Source organism: Aquarana catesbeiana, linkage group LG10, assembly GCF_042186555.1.
Source record: "Aquarana catesbeiana isolate 2022-GZ linkage group LG10, ASM4218655v1, whole genome shotgun sequence".
NCBI lineage: Eukaryota > Metazoa > Chordata > Amphibia > Anura > Ranidae > Aquarana > Aquarana catesbeiana.
Genome location: NC_133333.1, coordinates 31,761,642 through 31,774,478, shown reverse-complemented (window position 1 = coordinate 31,774,478; position 12,837 = coordinate 31,761,642).

Genomic DNA, 12,837 nt, shown 5'->3' with positions numbered 1-12,837 from the left:
CAAACTTTCTAAACAAAGGGTCAGTGTACTATCCTTCAGACTTTATGAGGGCCGGACTGTCGTCAGTGGGAGTAGAAAAGGTTCAGATGTCAGTGGGAAAAAAATAATGCCACATATGTTTTAGTGAGATTAATTGCATCCCATTATTGGTGTAAGTGGGAGGAATTGTGCCCCATTGTTGATGTCATTGGGCCCCATCATTGACATCAAAGTTGTCAATTTTGCACCATCATTGATGTCATTGGGCCCTATTGCTGGTGTCTTTGGGAGGATTTGTGCCCCATCGTTGGTGTCATTGGGTTCCATCAAAGCAAAAAATGTCACCAGCACACCAAGGATCTCCAGAGTGGGTCCAAAGCTTTAATCAGTGATCACATAGTTACAGCAGATAGGAACATTTCGGAGCCACGCAGGACACATGCCTGATGAAAGGGTCCTGAGTGGCTCTAAAACGTTGCTATCTGCTGTATTTATGGGATCACTGATTAAAGCTTTGGACCTGCTCTGGAGATCCTTGGTGTGCCGGTGACCTTTTTTGCTTTGACTTGACACGGTTCCAGCCGTTGTTTGCTACAACACCCACTTAGATGCACAGCCATTTTTACAGGAACGTGTGCTTTGGGATTGGTGTATTGTGCTCCATCATTGACATTCTTGATGTCGTTGGGCCCCATCGTTTGTGTCATTGGGCCCCATCATTGACATCGTTGGTGTCAATTGTGCCCCATCATTGATGCCATTGGGCCCCATTGCTGATGTCATTGGGATGAATTGTGCCCCATTGTTGGTGTCAGTGGAAGGAACTGTGTCCCATCATGTAGGTGTAATTGGAGGGAAATACCCCCTTCATTGGTGTCAGTGAGACAAATTATGGACCATTGTTGGTATCAGTGGATGGAATAGTTCCCCAAGGTCCACGGTTTGGAGACCACTGTTCTAGATGCCAGTAAAGGGCTTTAACAGGATACAGGCTGAGTATTGGTAAGAACAGACAACCCATAAAAAAAACTGATAAACAGGCTGATCCAACCAGGGAGGTATTTCTTTTTATTTAGATGCCCCCCACCCCCCCAGGCAGGCTACACAATAAAAATATCAGCTCAGACAGCTTTACTTACCTGCAATCTGAAGCCGTCCCCCACAATAATTCTCTTTCACCATAAGATGTCCTCAATCTTACTGGTTGCTAATCAAATAAAACATGATTGTGAAATGATTGTCATATGTAATCACAATAAAATCAAACAATTTCAAACAATTTAAGAACTAAATTTGTTTTTGTTTTTTTTTACCACGGTTGTAAAATATGTACAAAGATATAATAGTGCAATGGTCTTCATGTATGAAAACATCCAAAGCGGGATTTTTGTACTTACCATTTCTTGAAGTAAACTAGGGGGACACAGGATCAGAATTAAATGAATAGACAATTGGGTTAAACTGCCATCTTCAGACCAGGGGCGGATCCAGAGTCTAGTCTTGGGAGGGGCACTGCCAGAAAATAAGGTGTTGCTTACATAACTGAATTTAATGTATAATACAGTGTAATACAGTGTACAGAGGTCAGCAGTATGTAGGGTAGTGTACAGAGGTCAGTAGTATGTAGGGTAGTGTACAGAGGTCAGTAGTATGTAGAGTGGTGTACAGAGGTCAGTAGTATGTAGGGTAGTGTACAGAGGTCAGTAGTATGTAGGGTAGTGTACAGAGGTCAGTAGTATGTAGGGTGGTGTACAGAGGTCAGTAGTATGTAGGGCAGTGTACAGAGGTCAGTAGTATGTAGGGTGGTGTACCGAGGTCAGTAGTATGTAGGGTAGTGTACAGAGGTCAGTAGTATGTAGGGTAGTGTACAGAGGTCAGTAGTATGTAGGGTGGTGTACAGAGGTCAGTAGTATGTAGGGCAGTGTACAGAGGTCAGTAGTATGTAGGGTGGTGTACCGAGGTCAGTAGTATGTAGGGTGGTGTAAAGAGGTCAGTAGAATGTAGGGTAGTGTACAGAGGTCAGTAGTATGTAGGGTGGTCTACAGAGGTCAGTAGTATGTAGGGTAGTGTACAGAGGTCAGTAGTATGTAGGGTGGTGTACAGAGGTCAGTAGGATGTAGGGCAGTGTGCAGGGAACAGTAGGGCACACGCTAGGGGGGATTGGGAGGGCATACACTAGGGGGGGATCAGGAGGGCATACACTGGGGAGGATCAGGAGGGCATACACTGCGAGGGGATCAGGAGGGCATATACTAGGGGGGAGATCTGGAGGGCATACACTGGGAGGGCATCAGGAGAGCATACACTGGGGGGAGATCAGGAGGGCATACACTGGGGGGAGATCAGAAGGGCATACACTAGGGGGTCGGGAGGGCATACACTGGGGGGGTCAGGAGGGCATACACTGGGGGGGTCAGGAGGGCATACACTGGTGGGATCAGGAGGGCATACAGTGGGGGGATCAGGAGGGCATACACTGATACCCTGGGGGGATCAGGAGGGCATACACTGATACAAAGGGGGGGATCAGGAGGGCATACACTGATACACTGGGGGGATTCCGGAGGGCATACACTGATACACTTGGGAGGATTCAGTTGGGCATACACTGATACACTGGGGGGGAATTCAGGAGGGCATACACTGATACACTGGGGGGGGGGGGATTCAGGAGGGCATACACTGATACACTGGGGAGGGGGAATCAGGAGGGCATACACTGATACACAGGGGGATCAGGAGGGCATACACTGATACACTGGGGGGGATTCAGGAGGTCAGGAGGGCATATACTGATACACTGGGGGAGATCAGGAGGGCATACACTGATACACTGGGGGGGGGAATCAGGAGAGCATACACTGATACACTGGCGGGGGGGGGGGATTCAGGAGGGCATACACTGATATACTGGGGGGGATTCAGGAAGGCATACACTGATACATGGGGGGATCAGGAGGGCATACACTGATACACTGGGGGGGGAATCAGGAGGGCATACACTGATACACTGGGGGGGATCAGGAGGGCATACACTGATACACTGGGGGGGATTCAGGAGGGCATACACTGATACATGGGGGGGATCAGAAGGGCATACACTGATACACTGGGGGGGATCAGGAGGGCATACACTGATACACTGGGGGAGATTCAGGAGGGCATACGCTGATACACTGGGGGGGGGATTCAGGAGGGCATACACTGATACACTGGGGGGGATGCAGGAGGGAACACACTTATACACTGGGGGGCATTCAGGAGGGCATACACTGATATACTGGGGGGGGATTCAGGAAGGCATACACTGATACATGGGGGAGGATCAGGAAAGCATACACTGATACACTGGGGGGGGGAATCAGGAGGGCATACACTGATACACTGGGGGAGATCAGGAGGGCATACACTGATACAATGGGGGGATTCAGGAGGGCATACACTGATACACTGGGGGGGGGATTCAGGAGGGCATACACTGATACACTGGGGAGGGATTCAGGAGGGCACACACTGATACACTGGGGGGATCAGGAGGGCATACACTGATACACTGGGGGGATTCAGGAGGGCATACACTGATACACTGGGGGGGGGATTCAGGAGGTCAGGAGGGCATACACTGATACACTGGGGGGGATCAGGAGGGCATACACTGATACACGGGGGGATGCAGGAGGGAACACACTTATACACTGGGGGGGATTCAGGAGGGCATATACTGATACACTGGGGGGGTCAGGAGGGCATACACTGATATACTGAGGGGGGATTCAGGAGGGCATAAACTGATACACTGGGGGGGATTCAGGAGGGCATACACTGATACACTGGGGGGGGATTCAGGAGGGCATTGACTGGGGGGAGATCAGGAGGGCATACACTGATACACTGGGGGGGTCAGGAGGGCATACACTGATACACTGGGGGGGGATCAGGGGGGCATACACTGATACACTGGGGGGGAATCAGGAGGGCATACACTGATACACTGTGGGGGATCAGGAGTGCATACATTGGGGGGGAGATCAGGAGGGCATACACTGATACACTGGGGGGTCAGGGGGGCATACACTGATACACTGGGGGGGGGATCAGGAGGGCATACACTGATACACTGTGGGGGATCAGGAGGGCATACACTGGGGGGGAGATCAGGAGGGCATACACTGATACACTGGGGGGGTCAGGGGGGCATACACTGATACACTGGGGGGGATTTAGGAGGGCATACACTGATACACTGGGGGGGGGGATTCAGGAGGGCATACACCAGGGGGTAGTCATAATCTTTTAATGAGTTCAATTTCTCACTTGTCATGAAAATAAGATGAAGATCTCATTTGTCATCTAACAGCACCTCTATGATAAGCTACAGTAACTCAGCAGAGAGTCAGCAAACAAATCCCCAATGTAGTGCTAGGAGAGCTCACCTCCAGGAAAATTCACACGGCTCTCTCTGCTCAGCAGCTGCACACATCTCTATATTCCAGACAAGTGTGATCTTGGGGAAAAGGCACATCCCCATCCCGCCCACTCAAGCAGCAGCCTGCAGGAGAGAGGCTGAAAAACTGCAGGGGGAGGTACAGGGGGCGGAGAGTGCAGTCCCGAGGTTTCTGAGCAGGAATTCATGCTTAGAATGGCTGTCAGTTGTCCCGACCGCAGATCTGGTTACCCGGTGCCTGCTCAGCCTCAGTCTTTAATATTTTCTCGGGGGGTGCAATTGCCCCGTTGCCCCCCCTCTGGATCCACCCCTGCTTCAGACTTAGTTACTTAGATACTGCCAAACAAAAAAAAACATCGTCCAGCCATGTATAAGCCCTCCCACTTCCCGCATACCTCACTTTTGCAGAAAATCAATTTTAGGAGTAGATCACAAACACAGAGAGGTGGAACATTTTATCCCTTAAGCCTGGTAAACACTATTATTTATTTTTTTGTTCAACCCGGCTGAACAAAAAAAAACTGAAGAGCCCAGGAGGAGCCGTTGTACTAACTATGCAATGTTAGTACAGTGATCTCCCCCACTGAGCTATTGTGTTCTATTGTGCACCGCCCCCTCCCCTCCAAAACACAACGATCAGCGCCCTCAGCCATCGGCTGAGAGCACTGATTATATGCCAATCGGCAGACCTTTTTCGGTCATGCCCCTTCTCGACAGAAGCCGGCTTCTGTCAGACTGGCTGCTGTACACATGGGCCAAATGTCGGCCCAGATGTCGGCCCGTGTGTACTAGGCTTTAATGATTTTCAAGAAATGGAGTTCACATAAAATAAAAAACCTTGTTTTCTTTATCATTAATTGAGGAACACAGGGTCATAAATACATTTATAGACAATTGGGATGTTCAAACTCAGGAGTGGGCAACAGTAATACAACACTAATAGGCCCCAGTAACAAAGGCCCAGCTGGCATCACCTGAAACCTAAACTTCTACCTTGTAAAAGTTAGAAACCATGTGAATAGAAGACCAGGTAGCAGACTTTCAAATCTAGGAAACAAGTTGCCGATGCTGAAAAGTCTATGGCCCCTTTCAGACAGGTGGACCGATTGGGTCCAGCTGTCAGTTTTTCAGGCAGGCCCAATCAGACCACCCATTGCCCTCTATCGGGCGATGGATGTCAATGGTCATCCGATCCTATCTGCTAAAAACTGGCAGATGGAAATTTGTTCCCCATCCGTCAGGTGGATTGGTTTGGACAGCAGATGAATGTAAACAGCAGGTAGTCCGTTTCCATTTGACCACCCATAGAGGAGAGCGAGCTGTGTTCATGTCTGCTCTACATTAGCAGAGCGGACACGGACCTGTCATCTGCTTGCTCACTAAGCAGGCAGATCTGCTGGTGGAGTCAGCCCGTCTGAAAGGGGCCTAAGAAGCACTGACAGATTAAGTAGAGTGCACCTTGATAGGAAAAGGTGGAACCCTATCTATGATCTGTCAGAGCCACCAGAAGATAGTGGATGGAGCAGCTGGTTCCTTTTCATGGGAACCATCAGGGATGGCCAAGAGAGAATCATCCATCCTAATGAACGCAATAGCTACAAGGTAAAAGTGCTCAACCCAAACCACATCTTGACAATGAAAGGACATTTTCTTCTTCTGTGCAGGAGCTAGACAGAGAGATGGTAGAACAATGTCCTGGTGAAGATGAAAAAGCAGACACTGACAAAGCTCTTCACCATAAAATTACCTTGCCCTTGTATAGAATCAAAAGGGATCCTTTCAGAACAGGGCAGCCAGCTCAGCTACATGTCCCAGAGGTAATAGCAACAAGGAAATCAACCTGGTTTACCAAGTTGGAAAAGGGAATATTCCTGATAAGTTCAAATGGTAGTTTTTATTTTCAATATTTTTATTAAATATGTGCAATTAGTTTAGTTCCGAATGCATTTTTTAACGAATTTTGACAAATCGAATTAACGAAAACCGGTTTAATGAATTTTTCTGAATATTCGTAAATTCGTACATGTGTAAATTCAAAAATTTATACATTCGTAAATTCATAAATTTATAAATTCGTACATTCGTAAATGTGTAAATTCGTACATTCGTAAATTTGAAAATTCGGAAATCTAAAATAATAACTAACTAATAATAACTTAACTATTACTAACTATTAAATTATAAGTATTGGAATTTCCTTTTTAATTTGGCTGTTGGTGAACATAACTAATACAAATTTATCCAAAGTTACGAATTATCTGAAATAATGAATGCTGTATCTAAACGAATGGAACGTAGTGAATTAATAATAATAAATAACGTAAGAATAAAAACTTTTTGTTATTAATTTGTTCCGTTCCATTCGTTATTTTGGATAATTCGTAACTTTGGATGAATTCGTATTCTTTACGTCCACTAACAGCCAAATTTGAAAGGAAATTCCAATACCTATAATGTAATAGTTAGTAGTAGTTAAGTTATTATTAGTTAGTTATTATTTTAGATTTTCCAATTTTCGGGTCTTCAGATTTCCGATTTTCCGAATTTTCTAATTTCCAAAATTTCTAATTTCCAAATTTTTCGAATTTACGAATGTACAAATGTACAAATTTACGAATTGCGTTCATAACGAATGGCCCAAAAAACAAGCAAAAAAAAAACCGAATGAAACAAAAACAAACACATTTTTTGGCAGTGCTCATGTCTAGTTTTTATTCATTTTGTGTAGACACAATGCCAACAAAAGTATAAAAGGCCAGTAATCATCCATATCAAATATACAAAAAGAATGGAAAGGAAGATAAACAACTCCCATTCTATAAGGAAAAATATAAAACAATGCCATATACAATTATTCTGAGGCGATGAGCCAAACAATATCTCAAAACATCTAACAGATTCACTTCCCAAGACAAATATCATATAAGTGCACATTTGTGAAAGATCATGAAAGATCATATATCTGGTGAAAACCAACCTAGAAAATTATCAAAAAGTATCAGGGTGGTATGAGAGATAGAGGTAAGAAAGTAGGAAAAAGAATGAGATGTGCATATAATTAGGCCACGATTTCCAAGTTTGTAAAAATTTTTTATCATTCATCATCATTCATAACACTAAAATATTCTCATGCAACAAAATCTATGTAACTTTGTTCTTTACTTGGGCCAGAGACACAGTAGGTTGCTTCCAGAATATAGCAACAGTCATTTTAGCCCCAAGTAATATAAAAAAATTAAACATTGAAGGTGTTTGAGGACACCGTCAACCAAAGCATTGAGGAGAGCGATGTGGGGTGTCTGGGGAACCGACGCTCCCGTGACTCTGCGCACCAAATCGAAGATTCGGGGGCTCCCACCAAACATGGTAGATAGACCCTCGCAAGAAACACCCTGGAAAACAAAGAGGAGAAACAGAGGGGTACAATTTGGTTAGGTGCATCAGCACCAATCCCAGCGGGTAAGGACCTTCAGACTAGCCTCCGTCAAAGTAATATTCAAAATACTAGTATATGACCGTAAAAAAACACTTACAGGTATGCCATAGATCCAGATCCCTGTCCTTGCCAAGGTCTTTGTCCCAGGCAAGCATATAAGAAAATGTAGGTGGTGTGCCTAGCAGCAATCTAAAAGGACAGTTTTTAACCACTTGAGCCCCGGAAGGATTTACCCCCTTAATGACCAGGCCATTTTTTGCGATACGGCACTGCCTTATTTTAACTGACAATTGCACGGGCGCGCGATGCTGTACATAAATAAAATTGATGTCCTTTTTTTATTCCACAAATAGAGCTTTCTTTTGGTGGTATTTGATCACCTATGCGTTTTTTATTTTTTGCACTATAAACAAAAAAACACTGACAATTTGGAAAAAAACAATATTTTTTGCTTTCTGCAATGATACATATCCAAAAAAATAAAAATGTCTTCATCAGTTTAGGCCAATATGTATTCTTCTACATATTTTTAGTAAAATAAATCCCAAAAAGCGTATATTGATTGGTTTGCGCAAAAGTTATAGCATCTACAAACTATGGCATAGATTTATGGACTATTATTTTTTTTAATTGTTTTTATTGGTCATGTCAGTGATCAGCGATTTTTAGCGGGACTGTGACATTGTGGCGGACAAATCTGACCCTAAGTGTTACTTTTTGGGGACCAGTGACACCAATACAGTGATCAGTGCTAAAAAAATGCACTGATCACTGTATAAATGACACTGGCAGGGAAGGGGTTAACATCAGGGACGATCAAAGGGTTAAATGTGTTCCCTGTTTGTGCTTTCCTACTGTGCGCGGTATGGACTGACAGGAAGAACACAGAGATCGCTGTTCCTGATTACTAGGAACAAGGGATGAGCCGAACACCTCCCCCCCAGTTCAGTTTCACTTGTGAACAGGCAAAAGATTTGTGCGAACACTTCATAGTCTATGGGACATGGACATGAAAAATCAAAAGTGCTCATTTTAAAGGCTTATATGCATGTTATTGCCATAAAAAGTGTTTGGGGATCTGGGTCCTGCCCCAGGGGACATGTATCAATGCAAAAATAAAAGGTTTTAAAAACGGTCCTTTTTTCAGGAGCAGTGATTTTATGAATGCTTAAAGTGAAACAATAAAAATGAAATATTCCTTTAAATATCGTGCCTGGGGGTCCTCTTAGTCTGCCTGTAAAGTAGCGCATCTTTCCCGTGTTTATAACAGTACCACAGCAAAATGACATTTCTAAAGGAAAAAATTTAATTCAAAACTGCTTGCGGCTGTAATGTATCGAATCCTGGCAATATAGATAAAAATTATTGAAAAAAATGGCGTGGGTTCCCCCCAGTCCATTACCAGGCCCTTTGGGAATGGGCCCTGCCGTGAAATAGTATATGAAAAATTGTATTTACATGCCCCTGTTAAAAAGGGGCAGAAAAATTGGGCCTTGGGTGGTGGTGGTGGTGCCCTAAACCAAAAATATTGTTGGAAGCTAGCATCATCAAGATTGAGGAGGAATAGGATAGTCAGCATAGGCAGTCTTTAAGGGATCCCAGATTCATAGCAAATTCAATCAGTTACATGAGCATCAGGTGCTTGATAGCTGCTGATCCAAGACTGATTCATTTTTATGAATGTGAGCCTATCAACGGAGTCTGTGATCAGGCCCACTCTTTGATCCATTACAAACCCTCCAGCAGCACTGAATGTGCTTTCAGAAAGCACGCTGGATGCTGGACAGGCCACTAGCTCAAATGTATATTGAGCAAGTTCTGGCCAGTGGTCCAGACCCAGTAACCTAGTGGATGTTCTGTTGGAAAGGTTTCCAAGTCTGCTTTTGCCCCTAGATATTCCTGCACCATATAATACAGATGCTGGCGATGGTTGCTTGAACCGATCAGACCTTGGCGCTGAGGAATGAAGAATTTTTAAACGCATCGGTCGGCCGGCCACCTTCTCCACCGCTCTTCCTCTGACTGAACAAAGCCTCAGCAAGACATTGTCCAGCACCAGGAAATGGTAACCTCCCAGAGTCTGGAAATGCCTTACACAAACCTTTCTTCAAGGCCTCCTGAAGATGTTTTATCCTCTGCTCCCTCTGTGAAGGCAGGATGAGTTCTGCTACTTTACCCTTGTAACGTGGATCAAGAAGGGTTGCCAGCCAGTAATGATACCTCTCCTTGATACCACAAATCCTAGGGTCCTTTCGCAGGCTTTGCAGTATCAGGGAGGCTATGCAATGTAAGTTTGCAGAGGCATTCGATTCTGAGTCCTCTGGGTCACTAAGGATCACATTATCCGTAACTACCTCCTCCCAGCCACGTACAACTCCTTGGGTTTCTGGGGACTGAAAACTATCCTTTGAAGACTGCTGCTGAGTATCCTCTACATCCATGCTCACACAATCCTCCTCCTCCTCTTCTTCCTGTGTGTTTGGTGGGCCCGCAGGAATGCTATCTGGATAAAGGGGGCCTTGAGAGGAAAGGAAGTCTTCCACTTCCTCCCACTGTTCTGCCTCAAATGCCTTGTCCATGATTTCATGAAGCGTGTGCTCCAGCAGGAAGACTAGAGGGACAGTGTCATTGACGCATGCATTGTCACTGCTCACCATCCTTGTGGCCTCCTCAAATGGTGACAGGACAGTGCATGCATCCTTGATCAGTTGCCACTGTTGTGGTGAAAAGAAGCCAAGCTCCCCTGACCCTGTCCTGGTGCCATACTCGCACAGGTACTCATTGATGGCCCTCTGCTGTGTGTGCAGCCACTGCAGCATTGGCAGCATTGAGTTAAACCTGGTGGGCATGTCACAAATGAGATGGTTGGTGGGCAGGTTGCATTCCCTATGAATGTCAGCCAGCCGAGCACTGGCATTGTATGACCGGCGTACGCCTGGGTACTTGGTCAAGAACCGCTGCACCACCAAATTCAGGGCGTATGCCAAACATGGAACATGAGTCAAGAAAACCCTGTCCTGCATCCTTCCCAGCTGCCAGCAGAGTTACTCAGTGCGCTGTTAAGGAATGGTAACGTCCCTGCCCATGCCTGCTGAAACATGAGTCAGCGGTAATATGAACCTTTCTGCTGACCGTCCTGTCCAATGATGCCAAAACATTGTCTTCCACATGCTGGTAGAGAGCCGGAATAGCCTTCCGTGAAAAGAAATGGCGTTTTGGAACCTGCCACTGAGGTACAGCACATTCCAAAAATTCATGAAAAGGGGGCAGAGTCTACCAGCTGAAAAGCAGCAGTTGCATTGCTAGCAATTTGACTAAAAGCTAGCATTTAGACACCGAGCATGTGGATGCCTGGGACCGAATTTCTTTTTACGGTTCAGCAACTGGGGTAGGGAAATTTGCCTGCTAAAATCAATTGGTTGTGTACTGCTAGCAGATTGGTTGCAAGGACTTGGGACACATATTGCTATACCTTCATTCCTCTCAGTGCAGGTTTTTGAGAGGACTGGAGGTATAGTAGGGTTGTAGATCCCAGATGAGGAGCAAGAAGTCCGCCTTTTTCTATGATGTGGGTCTTTGATGCAATATGGTGGCTGTCCTTAAGCTGCCCCCTAGAGGACATCCTCCTTCATTGGAGTTGTGCCACCTCATCCTCCTCCTCACTTTCCTGCTCTCTTCTCTCAGGCACCCAAGTACAGTCAGTGACCTATTCATCCCCTCCCTCCTCATCACTGGAGCAAACTTGGCAGTATGCTGCAGCTGGGGGAACATGAGTGACAGTTTCTTGTCTTTCTGTGGCACCCCCTCTTTCTAGGCTCACTTTACTCCCTTCCTCAACCTGGGAACCAACATCAGAGCCTTCAAATTGCTGTGCATCCTCCAGCAGCATAGAGCCGACACTGTGGTCGAATAATTCTGGGGACTCCTCTGTGCATGATGGTGGGGCTACAGAAGGAGTGACTGTGGACAAGGAGCCAGTGGAATAGGCTGCTTTGGCAGCTGCGTTGGAAGGCAAACTACTCTGAGCCTGGGTGACAGAGGATAAGGACGGCTTTGTTATCCACTCCACCAACTCTTCTGCATGTTGTGGCTCAATAACACGGCCAGCAGCACCAAAAAAGGACAAGTGTGCCCCACAGCCACCTGCAGAGGATGCACCATGTCCACGACCACCACTGTTGACGGTAGACACAGAGGCTGCTTGTCCTCTTTCAGTAGCCTGTGAGTGTCTGCCTCTCCTTGGTGGACATGATGTATTTATGTTTTGCAACACCACACTACACTGTATTATATACTGAGTACACCGCATGAACTGTGTTAGAAACTATATGAGGATAAAAATAAGTGTAGCGCTAAAAAATGTAGATCTCTGTGACAGCGATCTACATTTTTTAGCGCTACACTTATTTTTATCCTCATGCATTTTGGACTTAGTTTGTTGTAGTGTGAGCAGCTATACATTTATCATTTATTTGATCATCAAGTTCCTTTTAGGGTTTAGCGCAGCAATTTCTTATACATCTCTATTAGAAACTATACACCACCAAATGCACTGTACTTGCTTCAGTTACTCACTGTGCTCCCTGGTAATAAGGTGGTTGGTCCCTTAGTGGCGACAGCTTCCCTTCTACCTCCGACCACCACAGGTCCTCCGGCTGGCAGAACCGTCACTTTTGGTTGGACTGCAAGCCGCAGTCCCAACCCTGTGCTGCTCTCTTGCTTCTGGATAGGCCCTTGGACAGCATAGCAGCCAGATGTGCCCGGGATAGGCCCAATCTCCAGCCTAGCAGCCCAGACAGTAAAACACACGTCCACCCAGATAGCTGTCCAGGTGGCACAGAACATAGATCACCTGACTCCACCCGGATATATAGGCTCTCCCAGTAGGCAAAGAGATCCTAGAAGACCAATGCCCTTTGGCTGAGACACCCTACATCCCCATAACCTGACCTTGGGTTGCCCTTCTCATATCTAGTAC